Raw genomic sequence first — 19,490 nt, forward strand, 5'->3', positions numbered from 1 at the left:
AAATTAGAGATTTTTTAAATAAACTTTTTGTTTATTTATTTATTTTGAGAGAGAGAGAAAGGGGGGGGGGGGCACAAGCAGGGGAGGGGCAGAGAGAAAAGGAGAAAGAGAAAATCCCAAGCAGGTTTCATGCTGTTAGCACAGAGCCCAACACGAGGCTCAAACCCATAAACCATGAGATTGTGACCTTAGCCAAAATCAAGAGTCAGACGTTCAACTGACTGAGCCACCCAGATACCCCAGAGGTATTTTTAATTAAAGATAGAAATATACCCATAAGTATCTACTGAAGAAATTTTCTTAAGTTCGCTTACTCACTAATATAAGCTCCTTTTTTTTTTTTTTTAAGTAGCCTCTACACCCAATGTAGGGCTCAAACTCACAATCCTAAGATCAAGAGTCACATGATTTTCCAAATGAGCCAGCCAGGCATCCCATGTTTGTTCTTTTTTCTATGAGGGACACAAAATATATGGAAAAAATGTAAAAACAGAAGAAAAGCTATGTAAGGAAATTGGAAAAGAATGATGACAAAGGCATAGATGAGAAACAACAGAAGACTCAGGTATGACTTACTTGTTGGAATAGTCAGACAAGGCATTTAAAACAACTATCATTATGTTAAAGCCTCATGTAGAAAATGGACAACATGCATGCACAGTTGGAGAATTTCAATATAGAGATGGAAACTAAAAGAAAAACACAAATGGAAATGCTACAAATAAAAATCATGGAAGAAATAAAGAATGCCTCTGCTCAGCTCTTCAGATTCAACACCACTAAGCCTAGGGAAAAAAAGAGTGAATTTAAAGATGAGTCAATCGAAATTACCCAGTCTGAAACATTAAAGGAAAATAAAATGAAAAACATAGAGCAAAGAACCTAAGACCTGCAGAACAATATCAAGAGGTCTAATATACGTGTAATTGGAATCCCTACATAAGCAAGAAAGAATGAAGCATGAGAAACATTTTCATAGATAATGGTCAAGAGTTTTCCAAAAATAATGAACAACATCAAACCACAGATCCAACACGTTCAGAGAACCCTACCCATGATATACACCACCAGTAGCACTCACCAAAAAAACACCACACACCTTGAACACAGTGTATTCCAACAGCTGAAAAACAGAAATAAAGAGAAAATCTTGAAGGCAGTCAGAAAAAAAAGTGACATTACATGCAGAAGAATAAAGATAATAATTAAAACACATTTCTTGTTAGAAACTATGCAAGCCTCAAAAAATAAGTTGGAAAGTATTCCTACCTCTTGTATTTATGGAAAAGTTTGTGTAGGAGTGGTACTACCTCTTCTTTAAATGTTTGGCAGAATTCACCAGTGAAGCCATCTGGGCCAAGAGTATTCTTTGTTGAAAGGTTTTTAACTATGAACTCAACTTTTGAAATAGATTATAGGACTATTCACATTACTCATTTATTCTTGAGTGAGTTTTGGGAATTTGCGTCTGTCAAGAAATTTGTCCATTGCATTTAATTTGTCCAGTTTATGGTCATAAACTTCCTCGTAATTTCCTTTGTTATCCTTTTAATGTCTTCAAGGTCCATAGTGATGTTCTCTCTCTCATTTCTGCTATCGGTAATCTGGGTCTTTTCTCTTTTTCAATGGTCAGTCTAGTTAGAGACTTATCAATTTTATTCATCTTCTCAAAAACAAGCGTTTGGATTAATTGAACCAGGTTGTTTAGAAGGAAGGATTGGAAAAGGAAAGCTACCCTGAAGAAGTAACAATGAAATTAAAACTTGAATGAGATAGTACCAGTGTCCAAAGAGAAATAGTAGATGGGTGAGTCCTAGCAATAGTATTTTTTTTTAAAAAAAGGGCCAATGTGGTTGCAGTGTGGAAAATAGAGAGGGGACTGTTGCAGTATGAGAGCTAAGAGAAAATTAGAGCCTATATAATACAAACAATACAGTCATGGTAAGGAATTAAGTGTAAATTTATACCAAAAGCAAATGGAAGGCCAGGAGGGTATTACAGAGCAGAATGACATGATCACTGTGTTTTGAAAAGCTCAGTCTGGCTATATTGTGGGGATTGAATTGGGGAGGAGGAATAGAAATGGAAAGAAAGATTAGGTGGTGACTACAGCAGTGGGTAGAGCTTAGACTGGGAGATGGTAGAGAAATGGAAGGGTTGAAATGATAATGTGTAAAGATTGGGACAGAATTGGTCAGTTGCTTGATTAAATTTTGTATTGGTGGTAATAAAATATTGATTTAGCAGTTACCATGTGCTAGCAACCAGTCTAAGCATTTAGGTGACTTAATACAAGATGGTGTGGCTAGGAAGACAAAGAGCAAGGCTTGAAGGCAGGCAGAGCCTATGCCCTAGGTCCTTGCTGTTCCTGCCTCTTGGATGATAGGATTAAAGAAAAGAGAGGATACAGGAGGAATCCTTGGGCTTTGGGTCCAACAACTGGGAGCCATTTATTAAAATAAGAAATATTAGAGGAAAGCTATGTTTTGCAGAAGAATCATGAGTTTGGCTCGAGACAAAACAAAGTAGACATATTTATTGTATAACCTTAGAAAGAAATCCAAATCTAAGGAAGTCCTTTTTATGGTGTAATGGTAAAGGGCTTACATATATAGCTTGAAAATTATTAAAGCACATTTAGTTGTGTGTGTGTGTGTGTGTGTGTGTGTGTGTGTGTATGTAACATAAAACTATAGGACACAAACAAAATGGTTTCTTTGGAACTCCAGTTCTGATACCTTGTATGGGAATGACCTATACTCCTGCGAATAGCAATTATGACCTCTGGACAAGATATTAAAAATTTTTTAAGGTAATGGGGAGTGGCCAAAAGAAGGCATACACTGGAGAGGGTTTGACCCTTGAAAAAAATGGAACCACACTGAGTGAAATACATACTTATTAGGCTTATCGCCTGAAGGTACTCGGCTTATACTACATTGTCTGGAAATAAAGGGGAAAGTTACAGTCCTTTAGATAAGAAGAGTCAGAAAAAGGTGAATGATACTTTCAGAGCAGCTGTAAAAGAAGAAGGAAACGTTATAAAGAAGGAAAAACAGACGGGGAAGCTAAAAATCTGCATATCAATTCTCCTGAACTCTTGGCTGATCCCTAAGCTACACATGCACAGTTGGTAAGTCAAGGAATTCAAGGGGAAACAATTTCTGGAAGACTGAAAGGCAGGAGCAGAATTTTCAGGTGCCACCCAGGACAGGAGTGACAGAGTTTGAAATCACATCCTTCTAAGTTAGAGGGACTCGGTAAACATCTCAGCCTTTTGGTGCAGACCCCAGAGGACTGTGCTTCAAAGTACAAGTTACTTCCCAGAATTTAAGGGATTCACTCTAGGACTAGGAAAGTACTGAAAATAGACCTGCCTTAAAAAAGAGAAACAAAGCCTCCAAGGTAACCTGCCAATAATTTAGCTGTTTTGTCCACCATCACTTAACACGCTTTGGAGAAAGATAGCAGAACCCCAATCTCAACTACCCATCACCCTGAATATCCAAAACAGAAATCATTACACAGGGTAATGTGATGTATAGACAAGGGAAAAGTCAGTCAAAAGAAAAGTGCCAATAAATGAACAAGGAAGTTAAAATAACTATGATTCATATGTTAAGGAATGTTAATGAATATAAGTTATTCCTCACAAAAATAGTAAAACACATCTCCTAAAGTGACTACTAAATTGAACCATTTTATCCATATGTATAGTAAGTTCTGGTAACTTTTGCTAAATTTATCAAATTTACAAAAAAAAAATCTACAATTTACTGCACTGACACAGGCTTTTCCCTACAGTTTCAACAAACAGAGAAAGTTAATAGATGGTAGAATATAAACTGCAATCAAATACAAGCAGCAAGACTCAGAAACGCAATCATAAAAGAGTATCTCCAAAAAATAATTGTAGTAGAAATGACACAGTTACATTCAGGAAAAAAAGAATGAGATGGGGGCACCTGTTAAAACAATGGCATTTCTAAACAATTCATCAATTTTGTTATTGTTTGTTTATATTTCATGCTTTTGGTATTAATACTGTAGGAAAATTAAAATGAAGGGTATGACTAGATCATTTACTGTAGGAAGATTACAACAAAAGAATATGGCTAGATCATTACATTTCTAGAATAGTTGCTGATGAACCCTAGAGGATTTGGCCAAGAGACTACTCTTCCTGTAGTTAGATCTGGCCAATCCAAAGAACCAATTACACCATATATTCTTGGGTGTTTGCATAAAGCTGGGTTTATTTGCAACCCTCCCCATTCCCATTCCCACTCCCTCCCCCGCCCCCTTCTGGGAGGTAAAGGCCAGGAAATGAAAGGTTATTTTCTGCTTGGAAGGTCTTCTAAGAGGAACTTGATAGTTTCACACAGAGGTGCCCCGTACATAATCACAACACCTAACAATGAACTAGCTGTTCTGAGCTGCTTTAAATGCAAATGGGAAGACTAAGGAACATCTCCAAAGCATTCCTAGCCCCCAATCTCTTTTAAAAATCAATTGTTTTCAAAACCCCTCCTTATGTTTCTATAGCAAACAGCTGCACAAAATAAACAGTGAAAAATCACACAGTATACAGACTCTGCAGAGCTTAGATAAAGAAAGCTACAAAAGTGAAGAATTCTTTCACAATTTCTAACACACAATACAGGACAAGAGGAAATTATACCAGGCGTTACACCACCAGGTCTCAGAGCTGCACAAATGATTGAGTCTGATTCCAAGGTCTTCCAGATCTTGTGATTTAGGCATTCTGCCATATTACTCAAACTATCCTTGTAATATATACATTTATACCATGTCCTTTTTGACTACTCGTTCAAGGTATAGCATAATAAATCAGAGAAATTTAATTGCAATTGAGCATAATTGATACACAATTTTTTAATAAACTCAAATGAAGAGATAATCCCCTGGTATATTCTTTCTTTTTAAATAAGCAGTAAGAGAAGTATATGCCTAACACATTCTAAATGAGGCATTTTATTACAGCTGAATTATTATGAAAGGCTTCTTTTCATGTCCTCATACCGGCTTCAAACAGCAAGGAATCTGTGGCTCACTAATAAATGCATGATAATCACATGTTTTCTTATTTTCTAGATGACTTCATGGATTACTTAATTTTAAATGTCCTCTACACTTAAAGGTGACTGAAAGCCAAATACTGCAATAACATGGAACAATGCATTCTATGGTTCATGTACTATGCTTACTTATAGTGAGATGCTTTGAAATATCTAAGAAACCTAGAAAATGGGAAACCTTATTGAAACTACAACTTTAGTCTTGAAACAATCAGGCCACAAGACCCAGTGCTGGTTGAGGTGGTGCTCATAAGCTTAAACTCCCCTTCCCATCTCCAGTCATATGACTCCTGTTCCTTCTCTTGTTGTTCTTATTGTTTTATCTTCTACTTATTTTATTTATTTTTTTCTCTTTTTATGTCTATGCCTTAAGATTGCCTGCCAGGGGATTCTTAAGCATGATATTCTCCCTTGTGGCCACTTCAGCTAGAAAAGATGGTGAAGTTGAAATACTTTGATCCTCTGCCTCTTGATTCATTAATTTATCCTTTCATTCAACCTCTACAGCAAAACTGTACCCTGCCATGACACGTATGTGTAACTATTATCAAGTAAGTAAGCAGCCTCAGTGATCCTACACAACTGAATGGCCAGAAGGTCCAAAGGTCTGATGGCTTGTGGATGGCCATTGCGTCCTGTGTCTTCACACGGTCTTTTCTCTGGGCCTCTTTTAGACAGTTATGTGCATGATTCAACTTTGTGTCCCCATATACCTCACCCCATGCCTGGCACACAGTAGTGGCAAATGAATATACATTAAATAAATGAATTTACACTTTCCTAGGTGCTTTTAAGCTCAATGAAGCCTACTGATTATTCTGTCTTCCTCTTTAAACTGTTTCTTCCTTTAATAGTAAAATATTTAATTTGGCCACATTGTAATGGTTAGTTTGAGCTCCTTCTTTCATATCCTATACTGATAAATTAGTATCCATGTATTGTGAAGTCTGATGGTTTTTTAAAACTTTTCTTCTTTCTTATATATAAGTCAAGTCTTTAGGGCTTTTTATTGGTGTTTTTCTATTATTCTAGTTTAGGGGAGGAGACTGTATTGTCTTGATTTTTACCAAATATACATATATTTTTGAAGACCAGACTCACGTATTTGTGTAAGTCCTTTTCAGCATATATTGTAAATATTTGGCAGACGACATCCCAATAGAAATTCTTACATGAATTCAATGGCTATTGACCATTAAAAACCCAGGAAAATCATATTGTTCTATGTGGCACGTTGTTAGAAAGGACCTAAGAGAGCTTTAACTAAGGGGCCAGGGACATTACTATGCATTTGTCTATTTAACCTTGATTCAAGCAATAAGAGCATTATAAGCATTTCTATGGAAGCTCAACCACCCAACATAAAGCCTAGTAAGATAATAATAAAAATCCTCATCTATCTCTACAGGCCTCTTAACACCTGCCACCCAGTGAAGATTCCTGTGGTACCCAACTCCCAATTCCCTCCTCACATGCTTATTGTCGCTTACAACAAGGTCCATGAACCATTCTAAAGATGCTGTCCACCCTTTAATATCCTAGACAACCCTAAATTGTGCACAGCTGAGCCATCAGCAGCTAAGGAGAAGGTTCAAAGAATAGCTATTCATGGTAAAGCCACAAGATGCAACATGAGGACCAAAGGGCATCCAAAGAATGAAGCCGCAAAGAGCAGACTGTTGGAGTGAGGCAGAGAGGCTCTTGAGAGAAAAGGAAACTTTGAGAGGGCACTTTTACAAAGGATTGAGACAAGTGACCCTGTTTATCCACACAGAGGATTGCTTCCTTTAATTAGATTTCTCAACAGGAAGAATTTGTGATTCTGAGGACATCACAAAGGGCAGGTAATATTCAGATACATCTCTTAAGCCTCCTGAAAACCTTGGAGTATCCGACTATAAAAGCAACTTTAAAAAAAAAAGAAGAAGAGGAAGACAAAGAAGAAAGAAAACCCTGAGAATTTGTCAGAGGCGGAATTTCTGCCTGTTTGCATTCACCCAGATAGTTTCAGTGTATGCAGTTGGTATTTTACTACATCTAACTGTATATTGAATTCCATGTGATGTGTTTTTGAGGAATACAAAGTAGTTGTTCAATGATAATAGTATTCAAATTGCACCCTTCCTTCAAAAAATGTATGTGCCACAACAAAACCTGAGTATAAGTCGAGCACAGACCTAAATGCTTATGATTTTACATGCAGTCCATTGAACATTAATCATTCCAGTGACAATAATAGTAATCCTTTATTTTTATTACACTTTACAGTTTAAAAAGTATTTGGAGCAGGTGAGTTTCATTTAAGAAACAATATTTAAAGGAATTTCACAAAATTTTACAATGATTATATCTGATGGTAAAAACATGTTTTTTAATAAAAAATGTTTTTTTATAAAAAAAACATGGAAGAATTTAAAGAAGATAATTAAAAGCACTTTAACACCACATACACACACACAGAAACCAACAATAAAATGTTGGTAAATTTCTTTTTCAAGCATATCTCATATAATAAATTATATAAGTATATATTATAAAACACACACACAATATATAATTTGATTACTTGATAATCTATTATATGAGGTATTTAAGCTCCAATTATTTGCTATTATTAACTATAATCCCCATGCTGTACATCACACCCCAGGGATTATTTATTTTCTACCTCCAAGTTTGTACCTTTTGACCATCTTTACTCATTTTATCTGCCCCCACCTCCCACCTCAGGCGACCACCAATCTATTCTCTATATCCATGAGCCCAGGAGCTGAGCTCTTTTTTTGGGGGGATTCCACATATAAGTGAGAAAGTGAGATCATAGCTATTTGTCTTTCTCTGTCTGATTTATTTCACTTAGCACAATACCTTTAAGGTCTGTCCATGTTGTCACAAATGGTAAGATTCACTTTTTTTATGGCTGAAATATATTATTCATATAATATTATTATTTATATATGTTATATGAAATAAAATATATATATATTTCTATCTCACATCTTCTTTCTATCACAGATATCTATATCTCACATCTTCTTTATTCCTTCATCCATCAGCGGGCACTTAGATTACTTCCATATCTTGGCTATTGTAAATAAAGCCGCAATGAACATGAGGGTACATGTACACTTTTGGGTTAGTGTTTATGTTTCCTTTAGATGTATACCCTGAAATGGAATTGCTGAGTCATATGATAGTTCTACTTTTAATTTTTTGAGGAAACTCCATGCTGTTTTCCATAGGGGCTGCATCAATTTATATTCCCACCAACAGTGCCTAGGGTTTCCTCTTCTCCACACTTGTTATTTCTTGTCTCTTTTATAGTAGCCATTCTAACAGGTATGAGATGACATTAGACTACAAGTTCTATAAGGGCAAGTCTCATGCCATTTACTATTCGAGCCAACACTTGATGATAAACCCTGGACCATTTTTCTGAGAGCATATACTAACAGGGGCTTCCAATTGTAAATCCTCCCTCTGTCTCTTTGAGATGTATGGGTGGTATCTCCTGAAACTTAGGAGTGTCTTTCTCAAACACCTTCTCAAATCCATTCCTTTAAAATGTAATCATCAGCACAGCAAAGGAAACAATCAGAAAAACTAAAAGGCAACCCTTGGAATGGGAGAAGATATTTGCAAACGACATATCAGATAAAGGGTTAGTGTCCAAAATCTATAGAGAACTTATCAAACTCAATACTCAAAAAACAAATAACCCAGTGAAGAAATGGGCAAAAGGCATGAATAGACACTTCTCCAAACAAGACATCCAGATGGCCAACTGACACATGAAAAAATGCTCAACATCACTGATCATCAGGGAAATACAAATCAAAACTACAATGAGATACCACCTCACACCAGTCAGAATGACTAACATTAACAACTCAGGCAACAACAGATGTTGGTGAGGATGTGGAGAAAGGGGAACCCTCCTGCACTGCTAGTGGGAATGCAAGCTGGTGCAGTCACTCTGGAAAACAGTATGGAGGTTCCTCAAAAAATTAAAAATAGAACTACCCTACAGCCCAGCAATTGCACTACTAGGTATTTATCCAAGGGATACAGGTGTGCTGTTTTGAAGGGGCACATGTACCCCAATATTTATAGCAGCACTATCAACAATAGCCAAAGTATGGCAAGAGCCCAAATGTCCATCAATGGATGAATGGATAAAGATGATGCGGTATATATATATACAAGGGAGTATTACTTGGCAATCAAAAAGAATGAAATCTTGCCATTTGCAACTACATGGATGGAACTAGAGGGTATCATGCTAAGTATCACGCTAAATAAGAAAGACAAAAATCATATGACTTCACTCATATGAGGACTTTAAGATACAAAACAGATGAACATAAGGGAAGGGAAGCAAAAATAATATAAAAACAGGGAGGGGGACAAAAACATAAGAGACTCTTAAATATGGAGAACAAACAGAGGGTTGCTTAAGGGGTTGTGGGAGGGGGGATGGGCTAAATGGGTAAAGGGCTTAAGGAATCTACTCCTGAAAGCATTGTTGCACCATATGCTAACTAACTTGGATATAAATTATAAAAAATAAATAAACTATTAGATTATAACAATAATAATAATAAAATACACATTATAATTTTTAAAAAATAAAATAAAAAATAAAATGTAATCATTGGGACATATAGGGCCTGTGTATCTCACCTCTGTAGGAGGATAGAATCCCAGCTTTGATAATTGCCAGCTAACAGACACAACTGGCCAAATCAGCATTTACACTAACCAATTCTTTGTAATTTTTTACTTCCGCTACTCTACTGAGCCCCCACTCATCCCCTTCCTACTCCCTCATTCTCTTTAAAATGCCAGGTCAACCCTGTACAAATGAAGTTGAGTTCAGTTCACACTGGGCCCTCTCCCCTCTTGCAATAATATATTTCTATTTAAAATCTGTCCTTATCAGGAAAACCTCCAAAAGCATGAAGGTTAAAGAACACCCTACTAAAGAATGAATGGGTCAACCAGGCAATTAGAGGAGAAATTTAAAAATATATGGAAACAAACGAAAATGAAAATACAACAATCCAAACGCTTTGGGATGCAGTGAAGGCAGTCCTGAGAGGAAAATACATTGCAATCCAGGCCTATCTCAAGAAACAAGAAAAATCCCAAATACAAAATCTAACAGCACACCTAAAGGAAATAGAAGCAGAACAGCAAAGGCAGCCTAAACCCAGCAGAAGAGAAATAATAAAGATCAGAGCAGAAATAAACAATATAGAATCTAAAAAAACTGTAGAGCAGATCAACGAAACCAAGAGTTGGTTTTTTGAAAAAATAAACAAAGTTGACAAACCTCTAGCCAGGCTTCTCAAAAAGAAAAGGGAGATGACCCAAATAGATAAAATCATGAATGAAAATGGAATTATTACAACCAATCCCTCAGAGATACAAACAATTATCAGGGAATACTATGAAAAATTATATGCCAACAAATTGGACAACCTGGAAGAAATGGACAAATTCCTAAACACCCACACTCTTCCAAAACTCAATCAGGAGGAAATAGAAAGCTTGAACAGACCCATAACCAGCGAAGAAATTGAATCGGTTATCAAAAATTTCCCAACAAATAAGAGTCCAGGACCAGATGGCTTCCCAGGGGAGTTCTACCAGACGTTTAAAGCAGAGATAATACCTATCCTTCTCAAGCTATTCCAAGAAATAGAAAGGGAAGGAAAACTTCCAGACTCATTCTATGAAGCCAGTATTACTTTGATTCCTAAACCAGACAGAGACCCAGTAAAAAAAGAGAACTACAGGCCAATATCCTGATGAATATGGATGCAAAAATTCTCAATAAGATACTAGCAAATCGAATTCAACAGCATATAAAAAGAATTATTCACCATGATCAAGTGGGATTCATTCCTGGGATGCAGGGCTGGTTCAACATTCGCAAATCAATCAACGTGATACGTCACATTAATAAAAGAAAAGATAAGAATCATATGATCCTGTCAATCGATGCAGAAAAGGCCTTTGACAAAATTCAGCACCTTTCTTAATAAAAACCCTTGAGAAAGTCGGGATAGAAGGAACATACTTAAAGATCATAAAAGCCATTTATGAAAAGCCCACAGCTAACATCATCCTCAACGGGGAAAAACTGAGAGCTTTTTCCCTGAGATCAGGAACGCGACAGGGATGCCCACCCTCACCGATGTTGTTTAACATAGTGTTGGAAGTTCTAGCATCAGCAATCAGACAACAAAAGGAAATCAAAGGCATCAAAATTGGCAAAGATGAAGTCAAGCTTTCACTTTTTGCAGATGACATGATCCTATACATGGAAAATCCTATAGACTCCACCAGTAGTCTGCTAGAACTGATACATGAATTCAGCAAAGTTGCAGGATACAAAATCAATGTACAGAAGTCAGTTGCATTCTTATACACTAACAATGAAGCAACAGAAAGACAAATAAAGAAACTGATCCCATTCACAATTGCACCAAGAAGCATAAAATACCTAGGAATAAATCTAACCAAAGATGTAAAAGATCCGTATGCTGAAAACTATAGAAAGCTTATGAAGGAAATTGAAGAAGATATAAAGAAATGGAAAGACATTCCCTGCTCATGGATCGGAAGAATAAATATTGTCAAAATGTCAATACTACCCAAAGCTATCTACACATTCAATGCAATCCCAATCATAATCGCACCAGCATTCTTCTCGAAACTAGAACAAGCAATCCTAAAATTCATATGGAACCACAAAAGGCCCCGAATAGCCAAAGCAATTTTGAAGAAGACCAAAGCAGGAGGCATCACAATCCCAGACTTTAGCCTCTACTACAAAGTTGTAATCATCAAGACAGAATGGTATTGGCACAAAAACAGACACATAGACCAATGGAATAGAATAGAAACCCCAGAACTAGACCCACAAACGTATGGCCAACTCATCTTTGACAAAGCAGGAAAGAACATCCAATGGAAAAAAGACAGTCTCTAACAAATGGTGCTGGGAGAACTGGACAGCAACATGCAGAAGGTTGAAACTAGACCACTTTCTTACACCATTCACAAAAATAAACTCAAAATGGATAAAGGACTTGAATGTGAGACAGGAAACCATCAAAACCCTAGAGGAGAAAGCAGGAAAAGACCTCTCTGGCCTCAGCTGTAGCAATCTCTTACTTGACACATCCCCAAAGGCAAGGGAATTAAAAGCAAAAATGAATTACTGGGACCTTATGAAGATAAAAAGCTTCTGCACAGCAAAGGAAACAACCAACAAAACTAAAAGGCAACCAACGGAATGGGAAAAGATATTTGCAAATGACATATCGGACAAAGGGCTAGTATCCAAAATCTATAAAGAGCTCACCAAACTCCACACCCGAAAAACAAATAACCCAGTGAAGAAATGGGCAGAAAACATGAATAGACACTTCTCTAAAGAAGACATCTGGATGGCCAACAGGCACATGAAAAGATGCTCAATGTCGCTCCTTATCAGGGAAATACAAATCAAAACCACACTCAGATATCACCTCACGCCAGTCAGAGTGGCCAAAATGAACAAATCAGGAGACTAGATCCTGGAGAGGATGTGGAGAAACGGGAACCCTCTTGCACTGTTGGTGGGAATGCAAATTGGTGCAGCCGCTCTGGAAAACAGCGTGGAGGTTCCTCAGAAAATTAAAAATAGACCTACCCTATGACCCAGCAATAGCACTGCTAGGAATTTACCCAAGAGATACAGGAGTACTGATGCATAGGGGCACTTGTACCCCAATGTTTATAGCAGCACTCTCAACAATAGCCAAATGATGGAAAGAGCCTAAATGTCCATCAACTGATGAATGGATAAAGAAATTGTGGTTTATATACACAATGAAGTACTACAGCGCAATGAGAAAGAACGAAATATGGCCCTTTGTAGCAACGTGGATGGAACTGGACAGTGTGATGCTAAGTGAAATAAGCCATACAGAGAAAGACAGACACCATATGTTTTCACTCTTATGTGGATCCTGAAAAACTTAACAGAAACCCATGGGGGAGGGGAAGGGAAAAAAAAAAAGAGGTTAGAGTGGGAGAGAGCCAAAGCATAAGAGACTGTTAAAAACTGAGAACAAACTGAGGGTTGATGGGGGGTGGGAGGGAGGGGAGGGTGGGGGATGGGTATTGAGGAGGGCACCTTTTGGGATGAGCACTGGGTGTTGTATGGAAACCAATTTGACAATAAATTTCATATATTAAAAAAATAAAAATAAAAATAAAAAGATATAAAATAAAATCTGTCCTTATCACTTTAGTGTCTGGCTTCATTCATCTCTGACAAAGCTTATCCTTGTCTTCTCTATCATTTCAGCTACTATTAGTGAACCAAATATCCTAACAAAGGTAGTTATAACATGATTCTGCAGAGTTTTATAACAAGGGTATCAGTCAAATGGCATTTTGCGTGTGGTTAGATATTTTCTTGCTTACGTCCCCCCAGAAGCATTGGGCTTACATGTGGTTATAAATTGAGTAACGCGTTAGACAACTATTTCCATGCATGAAACCCCAGTGGCCATTAAAAGTTATGAAGATTTTCTAGCATGTGCCTCAAACTTTACTATCAGTCTCTTCATCTGTGCCAAAAAAGTATATTATCTGTTCCAATCGAAAAGATACCAAATCTCAAGACCATCTTTTTGAAGTTTTTCCATATTACATATTCCTTGTTTTCTACATCTGCCTTTATGTTTTAGCTGTCCACTGAAACATAGCAATAAATGGCTACCCTCAGCGGATGCCAACAGAGTATCACGATCTGTTCGATCTGTTCGAGGTGCTCCATGTGCTTCCTCTCAAAACCTACGACAACACAGTAAGACTGCTGTTCTCAAAGACAAGGAAACTGAGGCTCAAAGAGGCTCAACCAATTGCCAAAGATCACAGAGCCTGTAGATAACGGAGCTGTGATTTGAACATGGATTGTTTGACTTCAGAGTCTGTGCTTCACAACCTAAGTGGATATAGTCATACATAGATTTTTGGCTCTTTCATATTTCTCATCTTTAATAACTAGCATGCAGTCAAAACAAAAGTGAATATGAAGGAAAATTATATACAGAAGAAATATTGTAATTATAAAGAAAGAAAAGAGAAAAAGAAGAAAACAGTCAAGCTGTGGCAGAGCAAACTCCAAAGCAATCAAGAGGCTTCTACACCCCTAGTTTTCTTTAAAGGAGATGTATTACATTCCTTTGAAACTCTTGCTTTGGAATGAAGGTGGCATACTGTGGGGAGACCAAGGAAATTAAACTTTTTTAATCTTATTGATTCCTATTCCTTTCATTCCATCTGTTTCCTTGGCATGGCAAAGGGGGTGACGATCAATGCAGAGTAAGTCGGCTCTGTCAGTCAGAAGATGGGAGCTGACAAACCAGACACAGGCTTGGGAAGGCCTTCCATGAAGGAAAGAATCTGTGCCAGATGACAGGACTCACGGAGAGTCTGACAAAATGTTGCAGACAATCAGGAAGCGTCTGATCCAGATTTCATAGATAATAAGCAGACTCTTTCCCGCGTGCATGCGCATAGATTTGAATATTTCTGGTCAAGTGCCTCATTTTTGCATAGAACAGGAAGTAAATAGAACAGTAAAAAATGAAATGAAAGGGGACCCGAAGGAGGGTCAAAAATAAAGGAACGACAAACAATTAAATTGGTATCATACAGAAACCTTGAGTATTTGGGTTCATGGTTTATAATATAATGGTGTGAGGGGAAAATGCCTCATAAGTTAATATTTCTGCTATCATTACGAGAGCACAAACACACTGGATTTCAGGAGTTTTCTAATAGATTAGAATCTTCTTTAAAATCATATAGCACTCAGTTGCTGTTCTACCGTACAGAGCATATTTTGCCGTTTCTATAAAGTTGTCTCCAACATAAACTCTAAAATAGCCATTAAAAATGATGACTTTTGCACATGAAAGAATCTGAAGCAAATCCCCAGACAGCCTTGTGATTAAATTCTATTAAGAGATATAAATTCTATATGTCCTTAAGAGCTTCATGCAGAAGGGGCTTCTACTCTGGCAGAGAAAACACTAAAATGGAAAATCAGTTCATCACGGGAAGTTCATTTTGTTAGGAGCCAGAAGACCCATATATGGCAAAGCTGGAAAATGAATCAGTTTTACCATTTTGTTGCTCTCCTCTCATCACCCTCCCTGTGAAGCTACTATCATCAACAAAAGGCATAATGTTATCTCTTTGCCTGCTTTCTCCTAGAGTTGGAGACTCTCATCAAAACAGATAAGAAATGTCAAAAACCGTAATCCTCTGAAAGCACAAGACTAATTTAGAAAATCCGCAAGTGCATAATTTGGTTATAAACCCCTTGATCAACCCTCACAATTTAACTGTTATGGGTTGAATTGTGTCCCTCAAAAGAAGATGATGGAGTCCTAACCCGCAGTACCTCAGAATAAGACCTTATTTGGAGATAGGGTTTTAACAGAATGAATGAAGTTAAGATGATGTCATTAGAGTGGGTCCTAATCCAATTTGATGTGTGCCCATATAAAAAGGAGAAATTTGGATGCAAGGAGAGGTGTCACATAGAGAAGATACCACGGGAAGAGAGAGAATATGGTTCTTCACAGAGAGAACATGATGACCTGTGGCCACAGAGAAAGGCTTGGAGCAACCCCTTTCCTTACAGCCCTGAAGGAGCCAACCCTGCATTTCTCAACCTCAGAACTGTGACACAATAAATTTGTGTTGTTTAAGCCATGCTGTTTGTGGGACTTTGTTATGGCAGTCCCAACAAATGAACATAGATTGTAGTATTGGGCAGTGGGGTGCTGCTGTAACAAACAGTTAGAAGCATGGAAGTACTTTGGAATAGGATAAGTAGAAGCTGAAAAAGTTTTTAGGTGCAGAAGACAAAAATGCCTTAATGGCCTTGAAAAGAATGTTGCTAGAAACATGAATGCTTGGGGCACCTGGGTGGTTCAATCAGTTAAGAGTCCAACTTCAGCTCAGGACATGATCTCACAGTTCTTGAGTTCGAGCCCTGCATCGGGCTCTGTGCTGACAACCCAGAGCCTGGAGACTGCTTTGGATTCTCTGTCTCTCTCTCTCTCTCTCTCTCTGCCCTTCCCTGGCTTGTGCGCTCTCGCTCTCTCTCTCTCTTTCAAACATAAATAAACATTAAAAAAAAAGAAGAAGAAAGAAAGAAAGATGAATGCTCACTGTGGAAACGTGGAGCATGGTATTAGAAACTAGAGGAAAGTCGGTCCTTGCTAGAAAGTGGCAGAGCACTTGGCTGGATTGTGATCCCTGGAATGGAAAGTACAACTTAAAAGTGATGAACTTGGATATTTAGTTGAAGAGATTTCTAAGCAAAGTGTTGAAGGCACAGCTTGGTTTCTCCTTGCTGCTTATAGGAAGATGCAAGAGGAGAGAGATAAATTGAAGAAGCAAAAAGGAACCAGAACTCGAAGATTTGGAAAATACTCAGCCGATCCATGTTGTAAAAACATGACAGCATGCTCTGGAGACAACTCCAAGAGTGCCACTGGATAACCATTTGCCACAGAGATTAGGCATGTGACTTGTGGATCTAAACACCCATCTCAGTAGAAATAGTGCCAGCCTGGTCTGAAGGGGACAAAGTCAGGACAAAATGAAAGAATGCTGTCAGACTTCTGGGATTCTACTGGCAGGAAATGGGGTGACAGACCTATCCCACAATGAACATGTGTTCATGTTCAAGATAGGGACGAATGCCCCAAAGGCAGTTCAGAGGCCCAGAGGGCAGGCTCAGGAGATGGGGCTGTCTCCTCCTTGGTGCCAGAGGGCAGGGCCACCTCCTCCATTCCACATGGCAAAAACCAGCCTCCTGGTCATTTTCAGCTCCCCCTCTCGACTTCCTGGCTTCTGTGGTCTCACTTGCAGTAACCCAAGTTCAAAACCTGTCATCAGTGACCCCTTTCCTTTTACTCATACTCAATTAGGCATCTGGTCCCGTTGATTCTTCCACTCTTCACGATCACTGCTGTTGCTAAGGACTGTACTTTTAGTAATAACATGCATTCTTTTGCTCTCTCTGCCATCTTTCCATGCCACAATAGTGGTGCACATGAATGTCCTAGCAGATGTTCTCAAGAGCATTAACAATGCTGAAAACAGAGGTAATGTCACTTTCTTATTAGGCCATCGTCCGGTTTCTAACTATGATGATGAAGTATGGTGATTGATGATCACAAAGCTGGGAATATTGTTGTGAGCCTCACAGCCAGGTTAAACAAATGTGGAGTGATCAGTCCTAGATTGGATGAACAAGTCGAAGATCTAGAAAAATGGCAGAATAATCTGCTCCTGTCCTGCCAGTTTGGTTTCATTGTACTGACACCCTCAGCTGGCATCACAGACCATGGAAAAGTAAGACAAAAACACACAGGAGGAAAAACGTTGGGATTCTTTTTCTAGAGATATAATACATATGTGCAAATACAATGCGTTAATGGGCAAAAAAGAAAATACATTCTTAACTAGTTTTATAACATTGTGCTAAGAACTTTATGTGACTTTTTTTCTTTAATCCTTATAACCATTTAATGTGATGGTGCACTATTCATATTCATTGTATAGGTAAGGAAACTGAGGCTTATAGAGGCACCGAATAACATATATTTGCCCAAGGTCACGCAGTGAAGAAGAAGCATCTGAGAAGCAAAACTTGAACCAGATCTTCTGGAGCCCTGAATCACACTCTTAACTGACACACTCCCTCCTTTAAACATCTCTATTTGTTTCTTCCTTTCCACTCCACAGTTGCCAACATAGTTTCATAACCCCTTTTATTCATAAACCATTACCTCACCCTTTTATTACTGCAAAAATCTCCTTGCATTTCTCCCTTACTCCAATCTATCCTCCTTCCAAATGGTCTTTTTTATCTCATATGAAAAAAAAAATTGTCTTCAAGTTACTTCTTAGTTCAAAGACTTACAGTGACTTCTCATTGCCTGTAGGATAAAGCTGAAATATCACAGACAGCTATTTCATAGTATCTTTACTCATAACAACACATGTTAAAATCTTGCCCACCTACGGGTGCCTACGTGGCCCAGTTGGTTAAGCATCAGACCCCTGATTTTGGCTCAGGTTGTGATCACATGGTCATGAAATCGAGCCCCATGACAGGCTCCATGACGGGCTCCATGCTGGGCATGGAGCCTGCTTGAGATTCTCTCTCTCCCTCTGCCTCTGCCCCTCCCCTGTTTGCTCATGCTCTCTCTCTCTCAAAAAATAAATAAATAAATAAAATAAAAATCATGCCCACCCAAATGCCCAGACTCTTTGTGAAAATTTACCTATTAAACTTCTATCTGAGCATTTACTAGACAAATGCTTACAATCCTTGAAATTCTATCATTTTTAATATTCTTCTAAACCAACCTCAGGTTTAATATGCCAACCACAGAGCCTCTGATCGTCATCTTCCCTCAAAAGTTCCTCTCCCAGAGTTCTCTGTCCATCTGCAACTACTCAACATTCACCTGAAACCTTATGCTGCTTTTGACTGCTTCTCTTCACCTTATCTGCTGCCAAATCCTATTTTTTGTTCTGCCATTAAAGGTCTCTTCGATCTGTCCCTTTCTCTCCATTGTCACTATCTCAGGGTCTCATTCATGCCCTTTGGACTTGAGAACATAAAAGACCTACCACTAGATTAAATTTCCACCCTAAAATGAGCAAAGATTGACAAGCCAGAGGGGCCAGAGGAAAGAGACTTGGGAGAGAGATAACAGCCTGCTTGGAAAGAGCTAGGCCTACAGAGAATGAAGGAAAGATAATAAAATCCAAACAGTTGGCATAGGGGTGAATCATAGGAAGTGCTAAAAGCTTAAAGATGAGGACTTTGAGGAGAAGGAAAGCCAAGGTGGGAGAGAGGTGGCTGTGATTAAGAATCAGTTCCTTTTTATTTACTTTGGAGGACAAGCAGAGTTTGGTATTCAGTTTAAGTCACATTTTGGCTATTAATATTGTGCCTCTTTGACATAGCTGTATTCTCTGAGCCAAGGTAGAGAGTCATTCTAGCTCTATCTTCTCTACAGCTAGCTCTTGAATGTCTACTACAACTACTTCTGCAAGGCATTTCAGGCTGTGAACCAACAGCTCCAACCCACCAACTGGCTCTAGCTCCCTCGCCCCGCCTGCCCCATCACTGTGCCCCCCAACTCCTTCTGGCCGAGTCACTGTGCCCCACCCCTGTTCCCTCCTCACCATCCCCATCACTGGTCCCTTCCCCCTCCCCACAACCCTCTCCAGCCCCATCACTGCATCCTGCCTCCCCTCCCTGCCAGACCATCACTGTGCTCCCCCTCC

The 19,490-nt window shown here is 38.4% G+C and overlaps 1 pseudogene; it reads left to right on the forward strand.

Annotated features, from left to right (window-relative positions):
* Window positions 1–17,235: 17,235 nt before the first annotated feature.
* Window positions 17,236–17,588, forward strand: LOC122228165 (annotated as a pseudogene).
* The last annotated feature ends 1,902 nt before the right edge of the window (window positions 17,589–19,490 follow it).

The sequence above is a fragment of the Panthera leo genome, chromosome C1 (assembly GCF_018350215.1).
Source record: "Panthera leo isolate Ple1 chromosome C1, P.leo_Ple1_pat1.1, whole genome shotgun sequence".
NCBI classification, from domain to species: domain Eukaryota; kingdom Metazoa; phylum Chordata; class Mammalia; order Carnivora; family Felidae; genus Panthera; species Panthera leo.